This window comes from Giraffa tippelskirchi, chromosome 3, assembly GCF_054371585.1.
Source record: "Giraffa tippelskirchi isolate mGirTip1 chromosome 3, T2T-mGirTip1v1.2.pri, whole genome shotgun sequence".
NCBI classification, from domain to species: domain Eukaryota; kingdom Metazoa; phylum Chordata; class Mammalia; order Artiodactyla; family Giraffidae; genus Giraffa; species Giraffa tippelskirchi.
The window spans coordinates 56,336,965-56,358,567 of NC_137277.1; the positions used below are offsets into that span (position 1 = coordinate 56,336,965).

A 21,603-nucleotide genomic window follows, 5' to 3' on the forward strand; every position below is an offset into this window, starting at 1 on the left:
TTCCAATGAACACCCAGGATTGATCTCTTTTAGGATGGATTGATTGGATCTCCTTGCAGTCCAAGGGACTCTCAAGAGTCTTCAAGGAGGTTAAAACTAATATGGTGAAACTCAGCAGAAATTAGTGTAAAGTCTTTCATGTTAGTTAGTGATCAATTACACAGGTAGAGGAAGGGAGCTGCTGCTTGGTAAAGGTTATGTATTTAAAATGTGGAAGAAGAGTGAGAAAGAAATTGATTATTATGAGCCAGTAGTATGAATATGTAGTTAAAAAAGATAAACCGGACTTGCCAGTAATAGGAACTATATATATATTACAAGAAGGAATAGTCTCACTGTATTCTGAGTATTCCTCTCATACTGGGATCTATATAGTGCTACTAAATGAATCTTCTGTGTTTACTGGAATAGAGGAGGGAGGTGATTAAAAGTCAGAAAATCATTGGTGATTAGAATCGTTAAAGGAACATGACATTTTTAGACTAAGGGGGCGAGAATAAGGGAGAAGATGATAATTATCTTCAAATATTTGAAGGGCTGAAAGAAAGGCAGTAGATATACTGGTTTCAAAATGGCAGCTAAACTGACTATATATACATATGTATACATACTAATATAGTCTTATTTTATATTTGTAAAATATATTCACTTAAATACACACATAAGAATTAAAGCATAAAGATTTTCACACTAGAATTGCTACACCTTGTGGGCCAGAAACAGACAGCAAATGGATAAGATAGACTTGAGAGAGAGCTAGAAGTCAGGACTCCTGTGGAAGAACCCAGCTGTAAAGATGGGAAGAACAATACGGATGATCCGTGTTCAGAGTTTATCTATCTCTGGTGTCTATCATGAGAGTAGAAAAGTGGCCGGGCCAATTAATCACTGTTGACCACACACACACACATGTACACCAGGGTAGAAGCATCTTCTTTGAGATGAGAAGAGTGACTCTGGGAGCTTCAGGGAGACACACAGGAAAGTTCTAGGTTAGGTGATGTAGGAGGTGATCCCTGGAGACCTGGCTAATGGTGCTGTGGGCCTGCACTCCCAGTGGAAACCCGGGGACAGTGAGCCTCAGCAGTAGTTCCCACACCTCCTTTAAAGAAGCAGAAAGTAGAACTGCAACCTCAATTGCAAAAGTGAGCATCATCTGAGTAAACACCAAACATCTAAGATAAGTCTATAGTTTAAAAAAGAGACAATAAATTCGATAAGCAAAACTTACACCCAAAGAAATAGAGTTAATGGAAAAATTAGAATTATGCTTGTGAAGAAAGAAATAGCAACCTACTCCAGTATTCTTGCCTGGGAAATCCCATGGTCAGAGGAGCCTTGTGGGCTACACTCCACAGAGTCGCAAAAGAGTCGGACATGACTTAGCAACTAAACAACAACAAAAGAACTATGCTTGTGGAAACTGAATAGATATATTACTATTATTTCTGAGAACAAAATGCTAAGGCCAATAGAGGAAAGTAGCAGGAAGTTAGACTTCATCACAAAGCAAGGTAAGAACTTTTCAAATAATTATGATCATCCTATGCTGGACTTCAATCAAGCATGTACATATAAGCTCTGGCCTTGACAAAATATTGGCATTTTAATTAAAAACTCAGTTAAAGGCATAGAAACAGCAATTTAGTAACAATAACAAGAAAAATAATTAGCCAAGAGACTAAATTAATTGACCCAGATACCAGGGAAAAGGGATAAATAACCTAGGGTCAATGGATCTGGTATAAAGTAGCCCTACAATAACTATTTTTTTCAAATAAATCTAACCACCATCAGTGCAAATATATAATCTTTATTTTTACCAGCAAATTGTCAGACATGGTATTCACTGAATTTTCATTCTAGTAGGGAATCCAGCTAATAAATCAATATACAAGTGTAAGTGGTGATAATTTCCAGAATGAAAATAAAGATGGGTAAGGGGCTAGAGGATAAAGTGAGATCAGTTTTGTGGGTTTGATCGGTTTTGGACGTGTTAGGAGACATTTGAGAAGAGACCTGAGTGAAGTGAGGTGGAGGATTAGCCACCTACATTCTGTACCAAATGTATCAATATTTCTTATCTCAGGGTTTCAGTGTGTCTGGGGCCTGAGTGAGGCTGAGCTGGTCCTGGTGTCTGGCTCAGCAACTCTCGTGAGGCTGCAGTCAGGGTCTTCTGGGACTGCAATCCTTGCAAAACTGCAGGACAGAGAAGCATTCTCTTCAGTCTCATTGATAAGGTTGTTGGCAGGACTCAGTTCGCCCCGGCCTGTTGGGCAGAGGGCCTCAGCTCCTGATTGGCTGCTGGTCAAAAGGTCACTCTCAGGTCTTTGTCACATCATCCTCTCCAGAGGGCAGCTCACAAATGGCAACTTGCTTCATCAGAGTAAGTGAGGAGTGCCAGAGTGAGCAAGAAGGACATCACAGTCTTTCACAACCTATCCTCTGAGTGACTCCCATCGCTGTTTCTCTTCTTACAGCAGGTGCATTCTGATCTGTTCTTTGGTGATTACTCAACCCCACCAGCAAGTTACAAACTAAAATGAGATGTGAGGAAACAGCCTCCCTAGCAGTCCCTCTCCAGGAACCTGGCACCTTGGCTTTACAATCACATTTGTTAGCTTGTAATTGAAAATGAATGCTGTTTACAAGAGCTTGAAGTAGCTGGGAGGAGAGAGGAGCCAAGCAGTGAAGTGGAGGGAGAGCTCCTACTTGGATGCTTTCAGCAACCCGGCAATTATTCAACACAGGCCTGAAATCAGGCTCCCAATGGGAAGTGCTATTCACTGTCCCTGGGAAAATGAAACTCCACATTCATTAGTAAGCAGAATTCATGACCACTTAGAAATAGACCCTCCTAAGCTTTTGACATAGAACAAAAGTTGCTCTGTGTCCTTCACTGAGCTCTAAGTATCATTTTTGTCCTGCTTGGTTTCTATTGGCTCTCTCCCAGTTTATGAACCACTAGAAAGGAATCAAGTAAAGTGGATAGGAGAAAACGGGCTTGATCATTGCCTCCACCCTCATCAACCTCCATATCTGTTCATAAGGGAATCATGTTTTGTTAACTTCCAGGATCTTGGTCTGCAAATGAAAAGCTCCTCTCTTCTTATCCTGCATTGCCTCCTGCCTCTCTCCCTTTAAGTAGCTACATCAATAACACCTTTCTACTGTGTGGACTTCTAGACAGCCTGCATAAGTCCTTCAAAGATGTTCAAACAGAATGAAGAAGCAAAAATAATTTCCTTAAAAATTATAAGTAATAGAATTAATCAAAAATAACAAAGACCAAACAATTCTAGTTGTTAAAAATTCTAAAAATTTGATGGAAATGAAGAAGATGATGGGTGAATAAGACAGGGAGATCACCTTCCTTCCCACAGATACATCAAAAATTCATCTAAATATGGAACAACTCCTACAGAACAACGTCTGAATGCTAGTAGAAGACACCAGACTTCCAAAAGGAAAGTCAATCTACTTAGGATGACGTAGGGCAAAAGATAAAGATAAAAAGGAGACAAAGGATTTCAGGACAGGAACTTGTGCCCCAGGAATGGAGTCATGAAGGAGGAAAAGTTTCCATACCCTCAGAAATCCCCTCACAAGCCAGGTTAGGGTGGAGGTTTGGAATCTCAGAGGGGAGAGCAACAACAGGTGCTCAGAAGGCAAAACAGAGAGAAATCATTACAGAGATTGTTGTGAATAACACTTTGCACTCAAAAAGTGACTCTCATCCCTCTGCCTCCTGCGGAGAATGGGGGAGGGTTGTCAAGGCTTGGGTGTTGGTGTCAGACCCCAGGGAGAAGACCAGGGTTGGCTGCCATGAGGATACGCTGAGGGGACTAGTGCAACAGCTGAGAAAATACAGTGAAAAGACTGGGAATCCCAGAGGGGCAAGAGGTCATTGTTTCTGTGACACTCTAATTCTGCGTGTTAGAAGAAGGCTGAGTGCACAGCAGTGGACTTCAAAATCCAAAACTGGCAAAACTGGTCTGAGTCCCAGTGGATGGAATTAGACACTGTGGTTTACAATCCCAGAAGGAGAAGCATAAGCCTCAGCCACTGCCAAAGCCAGAGAAAGTGCCTGAGGCAGTGGACAAAACATCACTGATGAATATTGGCATACACGTGTCTCTTTCAATTCTGGTTTCCTCAGTGTGTATGCCCAGCAGTGGGATTGCTGGGTCGTATGGCAGTTCTATTCCCAGTTTTTTAAGGACTCTCCACACTGTTCTCCATAGTGGCTGTACTAGTTTGCATTCCCACCAACGGTGTAAGAGGGTTCCCTTTTCTCCACACCCTCTCCAGCATTTATTTCTTGTAGACTATGGATAGCAGCCATTCTGACTGGCGTGAAATGGTACCTCATTGCGGTTTTGATTTGCATTTCTCTAATAATGAGTGATGTTGAGCATCTTTTCATGTGTTTGTTAGCCATCTGTATGTCTTCTTTGGAGAAATGTCTGTTTAGTTCTTTGGCCCATTTTTTGATTGGGTCATTTATTTTTCTGGAATTCAGCTGTAGGAGTTGCTTGTATATTTTTGAGATTAATAATAGCCAGGACATGGAAGCAACCTAGATGTCCATCAACAGATGGATGGATAAGGAAGCTCTGGTACATATACACAATGGAATATTACTCAGCCATTAAAAAGAATACATTTGAATCAGTTCTATTGAGATGGATGAAACTGGAGCCCATTATACAGAGTGAAGTAAGCCAGAAAGAAAAACACCAATACAGTATACTAATGCATATACATGGAATTTGAAAGATGGTAACGATAACCCTATATGCGAGACAGAATAAGAGACACAGATGCATAGAACAGTCTTATGGACTCTGAGGGAGAAGGTGAGTGTGGGACGTTCTGAGAGAATAGCATTGAAACATGTATATTATCATATGTGGAACAGAACACCATCCCAGGTTCGATGCATGAGACAAATGCTCAGGGCTGGGGCAATGGAATGATCCAGAGGGATGGGATGGGGAGGGAGGTGGGAGGGGGGTTCAGGATGGGGAACACATGTAAACCCATGGCTGATTCATGTCAATGTATGGCAAAAACCACTACAATATTGTAAAGTAATTAGCCCCCAACTAAAATAAATAAATTTATTAAAAAAAAAATCACTGATGCAGTCCTGACCCCAGAGGTGGCAGCTACCACCAGGCTGTGAGCAGGCACGGGTTGCTGACCACTCCTTGCTGAGATCCTGTGTAGCTTGGCTCTTTCTAGGGACCCATGATCAGGGGCCAATTCCTCTGGGAGAGAGCCTGACCTCCTCAGACTGTAACAACATCCAGCAGTTCTTTATCGGCACAAACGTTCCCCAGTACATCCCAACTGTGGCTGCCATACCCCTCCTTCTCCCTAGCCAGATTGAGCAAGGGAGCCCAGTAAGCCTTGGCCTTTGCCCCCTCGTGTCTGGGCAGGGAACAGTCACTGAAGGATGACATACAAATAGAGCTGGGCCCAAAACCAAAGCAGAACACCAGGGACTGTGTGACTGAAGAAGAGAAAAAGAATTAGCTCCAGCAGCCGCAGGTGCAGCAGATCAAATATCCACAATTAGTATGACTGTAGATGTTAGGGGCATCTGTGGAGTTTGGGAGCAGGTACGAATTGGAGTGAGCTTTCCAGGTGACACTAGTGGTAAAAAACCCACCTGCTAATGCAGGAGACATATGAGACACAGATTCGATCCCTCGGTTGGGAAGATCCCCTGGAGGAGGGCATGACAACCCATTCCAGTATGCTTGCCTGGAGAATCCCCATGGACAGAGGAGCCTGCAAGGCTACCATACATATGGTCAAAAAGAGTCAGACATGACTGAAGTGACTTAGAATGCACACACAAGCTGGAGTAAGGCCAGATCTATGACTGAGTGGACTTCAAACTGCCCACAAGATGGGCACACAATATTTCTTCCTTGAAATATTGCAGGACTTTAGTGTGAGTTTCTCTGAGTGTTCTGGGCTCTTGAGTATTGCTTTCACCAGTAGTCTTGGGGCTTTGTCTTCTGTATTGTGTTGCTTGTAATATCTTGGTACTACAGTAAGAGATGGGGCCTGAACCCATGAGGTGGGAGACCTGAGTCCAGGATCTTGAACTACCAGAGAACTCCTGGCCCCTATGGAACATTAATCAATGAGAGCTCTCCAAAAGGCCTCCATCTCAACACTCAAGACCCATCCAAAGGGCAGCAAGCTCCAGTGCCAGATGCCCCATGCCAGTACATCAGCAAAACAGGACCGAAACTCTACACATTAGCAGATAGGCCATACCAAAGCCATACCAAACCCATAGACAGCTCAAAACACACTACTGGACATGGTGCTACCCTTCAGAGAGACAAGATCTAGCTCCATCCACCAAAATATAGGCACAAATCTCACCAACCAAGAAACCTTCACAAGCCACTTGAGCAACTCCACCTATAGGGAACAGACTCCGCAAAAGGAACTACAACCTTCCAACCTGCAGAAAGGAGATCCCAAACACAGTGAATTAAACAGAATGAAAAGACAGAGTAACATACAGCAGATGAAGGAACATGGTAAAAACTCACAAGACCAAACAAATGAAGAGGAAATCGCAATCTATCTGAAAAAAATTCAGAGTAATGATAGTAAAGACGATTCAAAATCTTGAAAATAAAATGGAGGCACCAATGAATAGACTGGAGGCATGGATTGACAAGATGCAAGAAATGTTTAACAGAGACCTAGACAAATTAAAGAATAAACGATCATCAATGAACAGCATAATAACTGAGATTAAAAATACACTAGAGGGAACCAATATCAAAGTAATTGAGGCAGAAGAATGGATAAGTGAGCTGGAAGATAGCATGGTGGACATAACTGAAGCAGGGCACAATAAAGAAAAGAATAAAAAGAAATGATGACTGGTCTCACAGACCTCTAGGACAACATTAAACATAACAACATTAGAATTAGCAGTCCCAGAAGAAGAAGACAAAAGGAAAGGGCATGAGAAAATATTTGAGGAGATTATAGTCAAAAATTTCCTGGGAAAGGAAAGGAAACATCTACCCAAATACAGGAAACCTACAGAATACCATACAGGATAAACCCAAGGAGAAACATGCCAAGACACATATTAATAAACTAATAAATATTAAACACAAGAAATATTAAAACCAGCAAGGGAAAAACAACAAATAACATACAAGGGGATCCACATAAGGCTAATAGCTGATTTTTCAACAGAAACTCTGCATGTCAGAAGGAAGTGGCAGGATATACTTAAAGTGATGAAAGGAAAAAAACTACAACCAAGATTACTCTATCCAGCAAGGATTTCATTCATATTTGAAGGAGATATCAGAAGCTTTACAGACAAGCAAAAGTTGAGAGAATTCAGCACCATCAAACATCTTTACAACAAATGCTAAAGGAACTTCTCTAGATAGAAAACAAAAGACAAATTAAAGGCCTACAAAAACAAACCCAAAACAATACATGGTAATGCGATCATACATATCAATAATTACCTTAAATGTAAATAAACTATGTGCTTAATCAAAAGACACAGACTGGCTGAATAAATACAAAAACAAGACCCCTATATATTGTGTCTACAAGAGAATCACCTCAAACCTAGGGATACATACAGACTGAAAGTGAGGGGAAGGAAAAAGATATTACATGTGAACAGAAATCAAAAGAAAGAGGGAGTAGCAATACTCACATCAGATAAAATAGACTTTAAAATAAAGACCACTACAAAAAACAAAGAAGGACACTACATAATGATAAAAAGATAAATCTAAGAAAGATAGAGCAATTATAAAGACATATGCACCCAACATAGGAGCACCTCAATACATAAGGCATATGCTAACTATTAAAGGAGTAATCAACAATAACACAGTAATCGTGGGAGACTTTAATATCCCACTCACACCACTGGACAGATCATCCAGATAGAAAATTAATACAGAAACATAAGTCTTAAAAGATACATTGGATTAGTTGAACATAATTGATATCTACAGGGCATTTAATCCAAATACAGAAGATTTCACTATTTTTATCAAGTGCACGTGAAACATTCTCCAGGATAGACTGCACCTTGGGTCACAAATCAAGCATTGGCATATTTTTTAAAAAAACTGAAATCATTGCAAGCATTTTTATGACCACAACACTATAAGACTAAACATCAACTAGAGGGGGGAAAAAAACTATAAAAAGCACAAACACATGGAGGCTAAGCAATATGATTCTGAAAAACCAATAGATCACTAAAGAAATCAAAATATACCTAGAAATAAATGACAATGAAAACATGACAACTCAAAACCTACAGGATGCAATAAAAGCAGAGCTAAAAGGTAAGTTTGTAGCAATACAAACCTATCTCAATAAACAAGAAAAACATCAAATAAACAACCTAACTTTACACCTAAAGCAACTAGAGAAAGAAGAACAAAGAAACCCTCAGAGTTAGTAGAAGGATAGAAATCATAAAGATCAGAGCAGAAATAAATGAAAAAGAAATAAAGGAGACAATAGCAAAGATCTATAAGGAGAGATAAGAAAGCCTTCCTCAATGATCAATGCAAAGAAATAGAGGAAAACAACAGATTGGGAAAGACAAGAGATTTCTTCAAGAAAATTAGAGATATTAAGGGAACATTTCATGCAAATATGGGCTCGATAAAGGACAGAAATGGTATGGACCTAACAGAAGCAGAAGATGTTAAGAAGAGGTGGCAAGAATACACAGAAGAACTATACAAAAAAGATCTTCACGACCCAGATAATCACGATGGTGTGATCACTCACCTAGAGCCAGACATCCTGGAATGTGAAGTCAAGTGGGCCTTAGAAAGCATCACTATGAAAAAAGCTAGTGGAGGTGATGGAATTCCAGTTGAGCTATTTCAAATCCTCAAAGGTGATGCTGTGAAAGTGCTGCACTTGATATGCCAGCAAATTTGGAAAACTCAACAGTGGCCACAGGACTGGAAAAGGTCAGTTTTCATTCCAATCCCAAAGAAAGGCAATGCCAAAGAATGCTCAAACTACCACACAATTGCACTCATCTCACATGTTAGTAAAGTAATGCTCAAAATTCTCCAAGCCAGGCTTCAGCAATATGTGAACCGTGAACTTCCAGATGTTCAAGCTGCTTTTAGAAAAGGCAGAGGAACCAGAGATCAAATTGCCAACATCTGCTGGATCATTGAAAAAGCAAGAGAGTTCCAGAAAAACATGTATTTCTGCTTTATTGACTATGCCAAAGCCTTTGACTGTGTGGATCACAAGAAACTGTGGAAAATTCTGAAAGAGATGGGAATACCAGACCATCTGACCTGTCTCTTGAGAAACCTGTATGCAGGTCAGGAAGCAACAGTTAGAACTGGACATTGAACAACAGACTGGTTCCAAATAGGAAAAGGAGTACGTCAAGACTGTATATTGTCACCCTGCTTATTTAACTTATATGCAGAATACATCATGATAAATGCTGGGCTGGAAGAAACACAAGCTGGAATCAAGATTGCCAGGAGAAATATCAATAACCTCAGATACGCAGATGATCCCATCCTTATGGCAGAAAGTGAAGAAGAACTAAAGAGAGTCTTGATGAAAGTGAAAGAGGAGAGTGAAAAAGTTGGCTTAAAGCTCAACGTTCAGAAAACTAAGATCATGGCATCTGGTCCCATCATTTCATGGGAAATAGATGCGGAAACAGTGAAAACAGTGTCAGACTTTATTTTTGGGGGGCGGGCTCCAAAATCACTGCCGATGGTGATTGCAGCCATGAAATTAAAAGACGCTTACTCCTTGGAAGGAAGGTTATGGCCAACCTTGATAGCATATTTAAAAGCAGAGGCATTAGTTTGCCAACAAAGGTCCATCTAGTCAAGGCTATGGTTTTTCCAGTGGTCACGTATGGATGTGAGAGTTGGACGGTGAAGAAAGCTGAGCGCTGAAGAATTGATGCTTTTGAAGTGCGGTGTTGGAGAAGACTCTTGAGAGTCCCTTGGACTGCAAGGAGATCCAATCAATCCATCCTAAAAGAGATCAATCCTGGGTGTTCATTGGAAGTTCTGATGTTGAAGCTGAAACTCCAATACTTTGGCCACCACATGTGAAGGGTTGACTCATTGGAAAAGACCCTAATGCTGATTTGGGGCAGGAGAAGGGGATGACAGAGGATGAGATGGTTGGATGGCATCACCGACTCGATGGACATGGGTTTGGGTAGACTCCAGGAGTTGGTGATGGACAGAGAGGCCTGGCGTGCTGCGATTCATGGGGTTGCAAAGAGTGGGACACGACTGAGCGACTGAACTGAACTGAACTGATAAATCTAAAAGCTGTTTTTTTGAAAAGATAAACAAAATTGAGAAACCATTAGCCAGATTCATCAAGAAATGAGTTGATGAGAGAGAAGACTCATAAAATTAGAAACAAAAAACGTTAGAAAATACAACTCAGAACTACAAAGGATCATAAGACATTATTATGAGCAGCTATATGCCAATAAAATGGACAACCTCGAAAAAATCGATGAGTTCTTAGAAAAGTATAATCTTAGAAAAGTGAACCAGTAAGAATTAGAAAATATGAACAGACCAATCACAAGCAGAGAAATCAAAAGTACAATAAAAAAAAGTCTTCCAACAAATAAAAGCTCAGGGCGCAATGGCTTCACAGAAAAATTCTACCAAAAGTTTAGAGAAGAGCTAACATCTATATTACTCAAACTCTTCCAAAAAATTGCAGGGGGAGAAAAACTCCCAAAGTCATTTTATGAGGCCACCATCACCTAGATACCAAAACCAGACAAAGATGCCACATACACAAAAAGAAAATTACAGAACAATACCACTGATGAACATAGACGCAAAAATCTTCAACAAAATTCTAGCAAACAGAATCCAACAATGCATTAATAGGATTATACATCATGATTAAGTGGGTTTTTCCCAGGGATGTACAGATTCTTCAGTACACACAAATCAACCAATATGATATACTATATTAACAAATTGAAAGATAAAAACCATATGATCATCTCAATAGATGCAGAGAAAGCTTCTGACAAAATTAAAAAACAATTTATGATTAAAAAAAAAACTTTTCAAAAAGTAGGTATAGAAGGATCATTCTTCAACCTAATAAAGGCTGTATACAACAAACTCCTTGCAAACATTATTCTCAGTGAAGAAAAGCTGAAAGTCTTTCCTCTATAATCAGGAACAATATAAGGGTGACAACTGTTGCCACTATTATTCAACATAGTTTTGGAAGTCCTAACCACAGTGATCAGAGAAGAAAAAGAAATAAAAGGAATCCAGATCAGAAAAGAAGTAAAACTCTCACTGTTTGCAGATGACATGTTATTTATACTATACATACATATACTATACATAGAAAACCCTAAATATTCCACCAGAAAATTACTAGAGCTGATGAATGTAGTAAAGTCACAGGATATAAAATTATTACACATAAATCCCTTGCTTTCCTATATACTAACAGTGAAAAATCAGAAAGAAATTATGGAAAAATCCCATTCACCATTGCAACAAAAAGAATAAAATATCTAAGAATAAATCTACCTAAAGAGACAAAAGATCTGTGTGCAGAGAACTATAAGATTCTGATGAAAGAAATCAAAGATGACACAAATAGATGCAGAAATATACCATGTTCTTGGACTTCCCTAATAGCTCAACTGGTAAAGAATCTTCCTGCAATGTGGGAGACTTGGGTTCAATCCCTGGGTTGGGAAGATCCCCTGGAGAAGGGAACGGCTACCCACTCCAGTATTCTGGCCTGGAGAATTCCATGAACTGTATAGTCCATAGGGTCTCAAAGAGTCAGACACGACTGAGCGACTTTCACTTTCACCATGTTCTTGGATTGGAAGAACCAATTTTGTGAAAGTGACTGTATTACCCAAACCAATCTAAGATTCAGTGCAATCTCTATCAAACTTCAATAGTGTTTTTCACAGAACTAAAGCAAAAAATTTCACAATTTGTATGGAAACACAAAAGACCCAAAGCAATCTTGAGAAAGAAAAACAGAGCTGGAGGAATTAACCTGCCTGACTTCAGGCTACACTACAAAGCTACAGTCATCAAGACAGTATAATACTGGCACAAAATCAGAAATATAGACCAATGGAACAAGATAGAAAGCCCAGAGATAAACCCATGCCCCTATGCTCACTTTGTCTTGGAAAAAGGAGGTAAGAACACACAATGGAGAAAAGACAGTTTCTTCAATAAATGGAGCTGGGAAAGCTGGACAGCTACATGTAAAAGAATGAAACTAGAATATTTCCTAACACTATACACAAAGCTCATAATAGATTAAAGACTTAAATGTAAGGCAAGAAACCATAAAGCTCCTAGAGGACAACATAGGCAGCACACTCCTTGACAAAAATCACGGCAAGATCCTCTGTGACCCACCTCCTAAAACAATGGAAATAAAAACAAAAATAAACAAGTAGGACCTACTTAAATTTAAAATCTTTTGCACAGCAAAGGAAACTATAAATAACATGAAAAGACAACCCTCAGATTGGGAGAAATTAATAACAAATTAATCAACTGAGAAAGGATTATTCTCCAAAATATACAAATAGTTCATTCAGCTCAATACCAGAAAAACAAAGAACCTGATTAAAAAGGGGGCAGAAGACCTAAACAGACATTTCCCCAAAGAAGACATACAGATGGCTAATAAATGCATGAAAAGATGCTCAACATCACTCATTATTAGAGAAATGTAAATCAAAACTACAATGAGGTATCACCTCACGCTGGTCAGAATGGCCATCATCAAAAATTCTACAAACAATAAATGCTGGAGAGTGTGTGAAGGAAAAGAAACCCTCTTGCACTGTTGGTGGGAATGTAAATAGATGGAGAAGAATGTGGAGAGTCCTTAAAAAACTAGGAATAAAACTACCATATGACTGAACAATCCCACCACTGGTAATATACCCTCAAGAAAACGTAATTGAAAAAGATACATGTATCCCAATGTTCACTGCAGCACTGTTTATAATAGCTAGGACATGGACACAACCTAGATGTTCATCAAGAGATTAATGGATAAGAAGTTGTGGTATACAGTGAAATATTACTCATCCATTAAACAAATGCATTTGAGTCAGTTCTAATGAGGTGGATGAACCTACAGTCTATTATACAGACTGAAATAAGTCAGAAGAGAAAAACAAATATATTAATGCATATATATGGAATCTAGAAAGATGGTACTGATGAACGTATTTGCAGAGCAGCAAGGGAGATACAGACATAGAGAACAGACTTGTGGACACAGCGGAGTAAGGAGAGGGAGGGACAAATTGAACTATGTACATTACCATATATAAAATAGATAGCAGTGGGAATTTGCTGTATGATGTAGGGAGCTCAAACCTAGTATTCTGTGACAATGTAGAGGGGTGGAATGGGATGGGAGGTGGGAGGGAGGTTCGAGAGGGAGGGGAAATATGTATATCTATGGCTGATTCATGTTGATGTATAGTAGAAACTAACACAATATTATAAAACAATTATCCTCCAGTTAAACATTTTGAAGAAAAATTCTAAAAATTCATTTGTTCCAAAAGCTCACTCTTTTGTTAAGAAATGGGTGGAGCACAAGGTAAAGTGTAAATTTTCATATCATCTTTCTGCTATAGGTTCAAATTGAGATCCTAGGCTTAGGATTGTTGTGCCACCATTGATGATTCATTCATTCCTTCAGCAGAGAGTCAAAATGCTCTGTGTTCTCTGTATCGAGTGCATAGCTGAGAACAGGGCAAAGCTCCCTGCTGTCTTGGAGTCTTTATGCATATACAAGGGTGACCATGAAATGATCTAATGTGTGCGAAGTGTTCACCCTGTGCCCAGGATTTGGAAATTGGTTAATATACATTCACTATTATTAGGTATTACCTACTTCTGTGCTTTGATTTAAGCTATCCCTTTTACCTACTCAAGTTTTAGAGAAAATCCTCTGCACGTTTTTCAAATTTCTGTCCAAATTCAACATTTATCACAAGGCATTGGCTCACACGATTATGTCGACTGAGAAGTCCAAAAATATTTTAGAAACTGTTTTTAAGTAGTTTAATGACTTTAGTGATTTTTTTATATATGAGAAGATGCAAGAAATTGGGCTCATTAAATCGTTTGAAAAAATAAAAGCAGCAAAATTCTGTAAAGCAATTATCCTTCAATAAAAAATGAATTAATTAGGATATATATGTATATACATATATATATATCCATATATATATATGTATATATATATATATATATACATATATACATATATATATATCTGACAGCCTATTCTGCCACATCTTTCTGAGCACAGAGTGCCTCATTCCTGACCTCCACTCTGAATTCCTTATAGCATTTGTTGAAGATCAACAACTGAAGCTAGTACTTCATTCTTGTAGTAACAGATGGTGCCAGTTAATAGTTGGCAGTACTCCCTCATAATTATAAATTGGACCATGGTTTTAGAGACATTCCATGATCATTTTGTCCCATGGTGCTAGGAATGCTTATTCCTAAGTCGGGCAAAGATTTCATTGATAGGCCACTCAGTGTGCTAATATTGGAGTAGGCCTTATTAATTAAAACCTCTGGACCACCTCTCTGTTATGATCCAGTGAATAATTCCATTTTGTTGCTTCTTCCCATATCTGGAGTTACATTATTATCACTGATCTTATGTAGAACTATATATAGGTCAACTGCTTCAAGTCATCTAGTTATTATTTTATCAGAGATTTAGTCACACATTTGGTAAGGAACAATCTTATGAAATAGGTAGAATGCAGGTAATATAGCTAGTAGTATTTGTAAGAGTATAAATAAGAAGATAAGCCAAGAATTTCCATTAAATGTGGCCCCCAGGTCATCTGACTTAGTGTATTCTGTACCAATCCTTATCTTTAATGGAAATTAGGTATTGCCATTGTTCATGAGGCACCCAGTCAAATTTCCTAGAGTTATTAGGTTGGTAGACTTAATATGTTTTTATAGTTACAACATGAGGAACTTAAATGATCAGAGCCTGGTTTTAGTCATATAAATCCATCCTAAAACTTAGGGAGGTTATATTCTTTGGCTGAAATTTGCTTGTTGCTGATTGAACTTGAATAACTCTAAAAGATAATTTATATTTATGGCAATGGTCAGAACAATTATGACTGATTGGCCAAGTGAGAGAGTCTCAACCAGCCACATCAACAGTGGCTCACACATAACAAAATCTTCTTTCTTCTAGAATGATTTCTTGGTAGTAGTGTTAGTCAGTCATGTCTGACTCTTTGTGACCCCATGGACTATAGCCCACCAGGCTCCTCTGTCCATGTAATTCTTCAGACAAGAATATTGGAGAGGGTTGCCATTTCCTCCTCCCGGGGATCTTCTGGACACAGGGATCTACCCTGGGTCTCCTGCATTGCAGGCAGATTCTTTACCATCTGAGCCACCAGGGCCATCCAATTAGAGCCTTGAGTGGAGAAATCCACCAAGGTAATCCAGGAGTACTGGATATTGACCATTAACTCAGCAATTGGATTAACTCTGCATAAGACTGTAAAATACATTTAGTTCATAAGCAAAAGTGTGAGCAATTATCAAAATAATTGGTATACACACTTGGTCTGGCAACTTGGGTCAACTGTCTACTTCAGATACTGTTTTTGTTTTTTTTTTTTCTTCTCATCTTGGTCTGCTAGATTCTCCTTTGTTTGAGCATCACTTTAAGGTGATTTTGAAGTCAGCAATCCTCTCTATAGACCAGTTTAATGCAGGGGCCCTTTTTAAGTGGAAATATTAATCCAAAAGTCAATTCCCTTCAGTTTTGCTGTGCAGGAGCAAGTTAAGAGCGCCTGATAACAGTCCTTCCATCTAGGGTGATGGTGTTATCCAACTCTTGCGATCCTATGGACTGTAGCCCACCAGTCTCCTCTGTCCGTGGGATTCTCCAAGCAAGAATACTGATGTGGGTTGCCATTTTCTTTTCTTGGTTGGAGATAGTCCTTTAAATGTTGTCTTTTTCAGTGTGCATAATCTGCTGCTTGCAAATCATAGGGTTTCTGATCTTCATCCAAATTGACTAATGAGATGAACTTCAGAAACAAACTTGATTGTCCTTTAAGTAATTCAGTTGGACTTTACAATAATATAACAGCAAGGAGCTAACTGGGAAGCAACTCTTAGTAAACTGCAGACCTAAATTAACAAAATTCAGTGATTCAGCAGGTTGCACAAAACAGGGTGGGTGGCGTGGTGGAAACCTGAGACAGCCAAAGCGGGCGAGGTAAGCCTCAGCCCCTGTCGCAGGTGGTCTGACTCACTGTCCCCAAGTGACTCTTGAGGAGGGTCTGTTGGCAAGAGGATGGCCAAAGTCCTGCATGCTTCAGCCCCCTTCCCAGGAACTCCCAGCACAACCCTCTCTTCGAGCCTTCCCCTCCAAAGTGCCCAGACCTGCCCTACTCTGTGGAGGTGCCTTAAGGCTACCACCTTGATCTGGACTTTCTCAAGAACAAGTACTTGAAGTACATGGGAAAAAGGGCCACATGCTGAGGCAGGCGGTTGTGCAGCATGGGGCCTGGCCTCAGCTTCCTGCCAGGTTATAACCCTGGTCCTGGTGGATTCCCACGGAAGCTGCCGCTTTTGCCCACAGTCAGGCACCCTGGCTGCTCACTGCGGCTTCAACCTGCTTGTGCAGCACAAGCCGCTAGACACCTGTCACCACCTTGAGGACCAGAATGCCACACCCACTGGGCTGGACTAGCTGGTTGCCAGTGTAGCAGGCTTCACGAGCTCACTGGTAAGGGTAGAGCTGCCATCAATGATGCCATGGGGATAGCAATTGTCCACACCTCTGCCACCCAGCACTCCTCAGCTGAGCCATGTGTGGGAACAGATGGCCAGAGAAGCTGTAGCTGCCAGAGGAGCCAGTGAAGCTGATCCCTGTGTTCTGAGTGAAGCAGTTGATGCTGCAGGAGGAGAAGTGGCAGTCCATGGTGCAGCTCCAGAGCTGGAAATTCATAGGCACCCCGTGGAGCCCTGGGGGAAAGTGAGCTCTGCCAGGACCTCCCCCAGGGGGCTAACCCAATGGCCCTCTAGACCTGGAGTGTGGGCACGTGGGTCCAAGAGCAGGTCTTGGGCATGCCAGAAACTGAGACAACTTGCTGCTAAGGTTGCTGTGCTAGAGACTCAGCTCAAGAAAATGCTCCGGGAACCAATAGCAGCTCATGCATGGCAGGCTGACCTCCAGCCTCAGACCTAACCACCCCTGAACAGCCCAGTTCCTGCGGACACCCTTGGGGTGGTGGAAGGGCCGAGGGAGGTGGAGATGGCGACCAGCACAACTGCTGGGTCCCCTGCAGAGCGGCCCCAGAGTCTGCAGCCCTATGGCGCAGGGCCTGGCAATGTTAGCAGGGCTGAGAGTCCCGCTGGGTTGTCATAAGGTGGTGGAGGCAGTAGGTATGCATCTCCCACTGCACACACCAGCAACGTCCACCTGGTGAGGATCAGGATCACAGAGCACAGCTGCAATGTGGCTGGGTCAGATAGTGAAGGGTCCTTCCTTATTCCTCTGAGTGCCAGGTTCTAGCCACAGCCCTAAGTCCTTCAACCTGCTCTCAGAGCTTTGGTCTCTTCATCTGAGAACAAAGGACAATTGTGGAGTTGACTCAGTGCCTCTAGAGACCATGTGAAGAAACTGGGTGTCTGTTAAGTGAATGTGCTTATGTCTAGTGCACTGTAACTGTTTAGAAAACAGGAAATATTTGGAGAGGTCCCCAAGGCTGTTGGTTGCTGGGCAAAGAACCCTCTCTGTTTGTTCATTAAGTGGCAGGAACAAATCTTAGATCATGAAAAGGAAATGTGTTCTTCATGTAACTTAGTGACAGCTTCAGGCAGAGTTGGATCCAGACATACAAGTATAATCAGGATTCTCTAACTCCCTCTGTTTCTTCCTCTGTGTACCCTGGAGGTTCTCAGACAGGCAAAAGTGTCTCCACCACTCTGGACATCTGTCCTTGTAGCTCAGTAGAAAGGGAGCCCCTCAATCCAGATAGCACCAATAAAACTCCCAGAGGCGGTCCTTCTTAGCTGGCTTGGGTCATATGCCCATTACCGAGCTAATCACTATGTCCCTCACTGACCAGGCTAAGGTCCTGGGGTAGAAGAGCCCCACCCAAGTCCTGAGGGAGGAAGGGAGTGCTCCCTGGAGGAAATACTGAGTCCTCATTCCAGGAAAGGAGATGTGGAATGTGCAGAATGGCAGCTGCCCCACCACTGCCATCCTGAGGCCCCTGGGAGAAGCTGCCAGAATGATTCATAATAATAACAGCTGCTCTTTGTTGAACACCAGCCTGGTGCTAAGGGCTCTGATAAGTGTTTCAGCCATGGAGGAGCTGTGCAGTCAGGCAACCTGGGTTCAAATTCCACTTCTTACTGTGTAACTCTGAGCACTTCATCTCCCAGGCCTCAGCTTCCCTATTTGTGAAGTGATATATTAGTGTACAGTAAGCACTTAGTCATTGTTTATTGCTATTTCCACTGATCTTTTTTTTTTTTTTCAGGTTACACCTCAGAGTTTTATTCAGCAAGCAAAGGAAAGTACACTCTCCAGGCATGGGGCAGGCTGACCCTAAAGGAGAGAGGCCTCAATCTGTCCTGGCTTCCTCTTTTTATACATTTTGTTTCCTCCCCCTCCCCCCCGACCCCCAGTCTACTGATCATTTTAGGTCACTTCTATTTATAGCTGGGAAGACAGACTAGAGGAGAAGCTTTGCTTGTGCTGTATCACACAGTCGGGATTCAAGCCCAGGCCAGCCAGATCCCACAGGATTCAAAGGTGGGGCCTAGATCCTCACCCCAGACTTGAATGTCAGGCCAGAGCCCCATGGAGGGACCAGAGGGCTCAAGCTGGAGGGCAGGGAACCAGCTCTGTTTTCTTGATTCTCCATGTTATTACTGGCCAGTTCTGAACTCCACCCCTCTTTTCTGTGTCTATACCAAACAAAAAACACCCAGCCCGAAGACTCTGGCCCCCAGCCAGGGACCACACCCAGCCTAGGTTCAGGATCCTTGAGAGTCAACCTCCGTTCCAGACTTGCCTCTCAGAGCAGCCACGGGGCCCCCTGCCTGCGGGATACACAGGCATAGCTACACCCACAACTTGTGCAAGCTGGTGCCTCCAAAAATTCTTTCTTGGGTCTCACTTAACTCCCTATTGCTATAGCCAGACCCAGTCTATGCCTAGCTTGGGCAGAACAGTTCAGCTCAGTTCACTTCAGTCACTCAGTTGTGTCCGACTCTTTGCGACCCCTTGGACTGCAGCACACCAGGCCTCCCTGCTCATCACTATCTCCTAGAGTTTACTCAAACTCATGTCTGCTGAGTCGGTGATGCCATCCAACCATCTCATCCCTCTGTCATCCCCTTTTCCTCCCACCTTCAATCTTTCCCAGCATCAGGTCTTTTCCAATGAGTCATTTCTTCACATCAGGTGGCCAAAGTATTGGAGTTTCAGCATCAGTCCTTCCAGTGAATATTCAGGACTGATTTCCTTTAGGATGGGCTGGTTGGATCATCTTGCAGCCCAAGGGACTCTCAAGAGTCTTCTCCAACACCACAGTTCAAAGCATCAATTCTTCAGCGCTCAGCTTTCTTTATACTCCAACTCTCACATCCATACATGACTACTGCAAAAACCATAGCTTTGACTAGATGGACCTTTGTTGGCAAAATAATGTCTCTGCCTCTTAATATGCTGTCTAGTTTGGTCATAACTTTTCTTCCAAGGAGCAAGTGTCTTTTAATTTCATGGCTGCAGTCACCATCTGCTGTGATTTTGGAGCCCAAAATAATAAAATCTGTCACTGTTTCCACTGTTTCCCCATCTGTTTGCCATAAAGGGATGGGACCAGATGCCATGATGTTAGTTTTCTGAACGCTAAGTTGGTTTTTTTTTTAATTAATTAATTTATTTTAAGTGAAGTGAAGTTGCTCAGTCGTGTCCGACTTTTTGCGACCCCATGGACTGTAGCCTGCCAGGCTCCTCTGCCCATGGGATTTTCCAGGCAAGAGTACTGGAGTGGATTGACATTTCCTTCTCCAGGGGATCTTCCAACCCAGGGATCGAACCCATGTCTCCCGCACTGTAAGCAGACGCTTTACCATCTGAGCCACCAGGGAAGTCTAATTGCTTACAATATTGTAGTGGTTTAGCCAACTTTTTCACTCTCCTCTTTCACTTTCTTCAAGAGGCTCTTTAGTTCCTCTTCACTTTCTGCCATAAGGATGGTGTCATCCGCATATCTGAGGTTATTGATATTTCTCCCGGCAATCTTGATTCCAGCTTGTGCTTCATCCAGCCCAGTGTTTCTCATGATGTACTCTGCATATAAGTTAAATAAGCAGGGTGACAGTATACAGCCTTGGGCAGAACAGGCATGTGCTAATTCACTTCAATATCTTCTCATCTTCCAAACATGTATTGAGTACTTGCTATTTGCCAGACTCTTCCAGGCACTGGGGACACAGCAATGAACAAGACAGATAAAGACCTTAACAAAACAAAAGACCACTGGAAACAAGTGAAGAAATATCACTCAGAGAACACATGTTTGAAGCAAATAAAACAAGGTCATGGAATGGTTGGTGTTTGGATAGAGTTGTGGTCTGTGTTCAAATTCTGGTTTCCATGCACTCAGGCTCTGTGCCTTCTCTGCGCGACATTTGCAAATTAGTGGTCCTGACAGCCTGATGTCACCAGATCAGTGTAAGTTTAAAAGCATCAGTTGGTGCTGAATGTTCAGCATGGTACCAGGTGCTGGGAGGTAATCAAAGTTTAGCTGTTGGCTCTTTGAACCAAGATGTGAAAGGAAAGAAATAGCCAGGTGGCTGCTTGACAAGTCCTTGGACTGCTTTTTCTTTCAGGTCAATAAGCTCAACAGATAGATCAGATGGAGGAGGCAGAGAGGAGCCCAGCCTTTCTAGCATCTAAGATTTGCTTGCTGCAGCCAAGGGCAGGGAATGTGACTGGCAGGCTTCCCCTCAGGCTGGCAAATGTGGGTGGGTAAGGCAGAGGCCTGGAGACCCTACAAAGTCTTCTTAACCCTATACCTCTCGAAGGCACCACAGAGAGATTAGTGGGAGAAGGGGGTAGCGGGGTGCATGCATCCATGGGGTCTCTCCAAGGCTTTGACATTTCTCATGATTTTTTTGAAACATTCCTATGAAAGCAATTCTTTGTGGAAGTTTTGAAAAGTACAGAGGATTCTAGAACACAAAGTTAAGTGTCCATACTCCTTCTCCCCAACCACCAAAAATCCCAAAATAAAAAACCTTGAATCTAATATCCACTGAAACATAATCTTTTTCTCTCTAAAATTATCCTAATTTCTACCAAATATAGCCAAATTTAGATGAATTTGTTCGCAAAATGATTCTGGTTTTAGTACTTGGCCTGATGAGCTACAGAAGTGTAACTGATCATACAGGTTGTTTTAAAAACTGGTTTTGTGGGACTCTTTTACAGGGA

General features: G+C 41.5%; 1 long non-coding RNA gene and 1 pseudogene across 1 annotated transcript; both read left to right on the forward strand.

Annotated features, from left to right (window-relative positions):
* The first annotated feature begins 2,426 nt into the window (after positions 1-2,426).
* Positions 2,427-20,714, forward strand: LOC145540955 (uncharacterized). The gene is made up of 2 exons (XR_014078664.1): positions 2,427-4,859; positions 18,638-20,714. It is a non-coding gene; the product is annotated as an uncharacterized LOC145540955 (long non-coding RNA).
* LOC145542428 (KN motif and ankyrin repeat domain-containing protein 2 pseudogene) lies at positions 8,327-17,337 on the forward strand (annotated as a pseudogene).
* Positions 20,715-21,603: the final 889 nt, after the last annotated feature.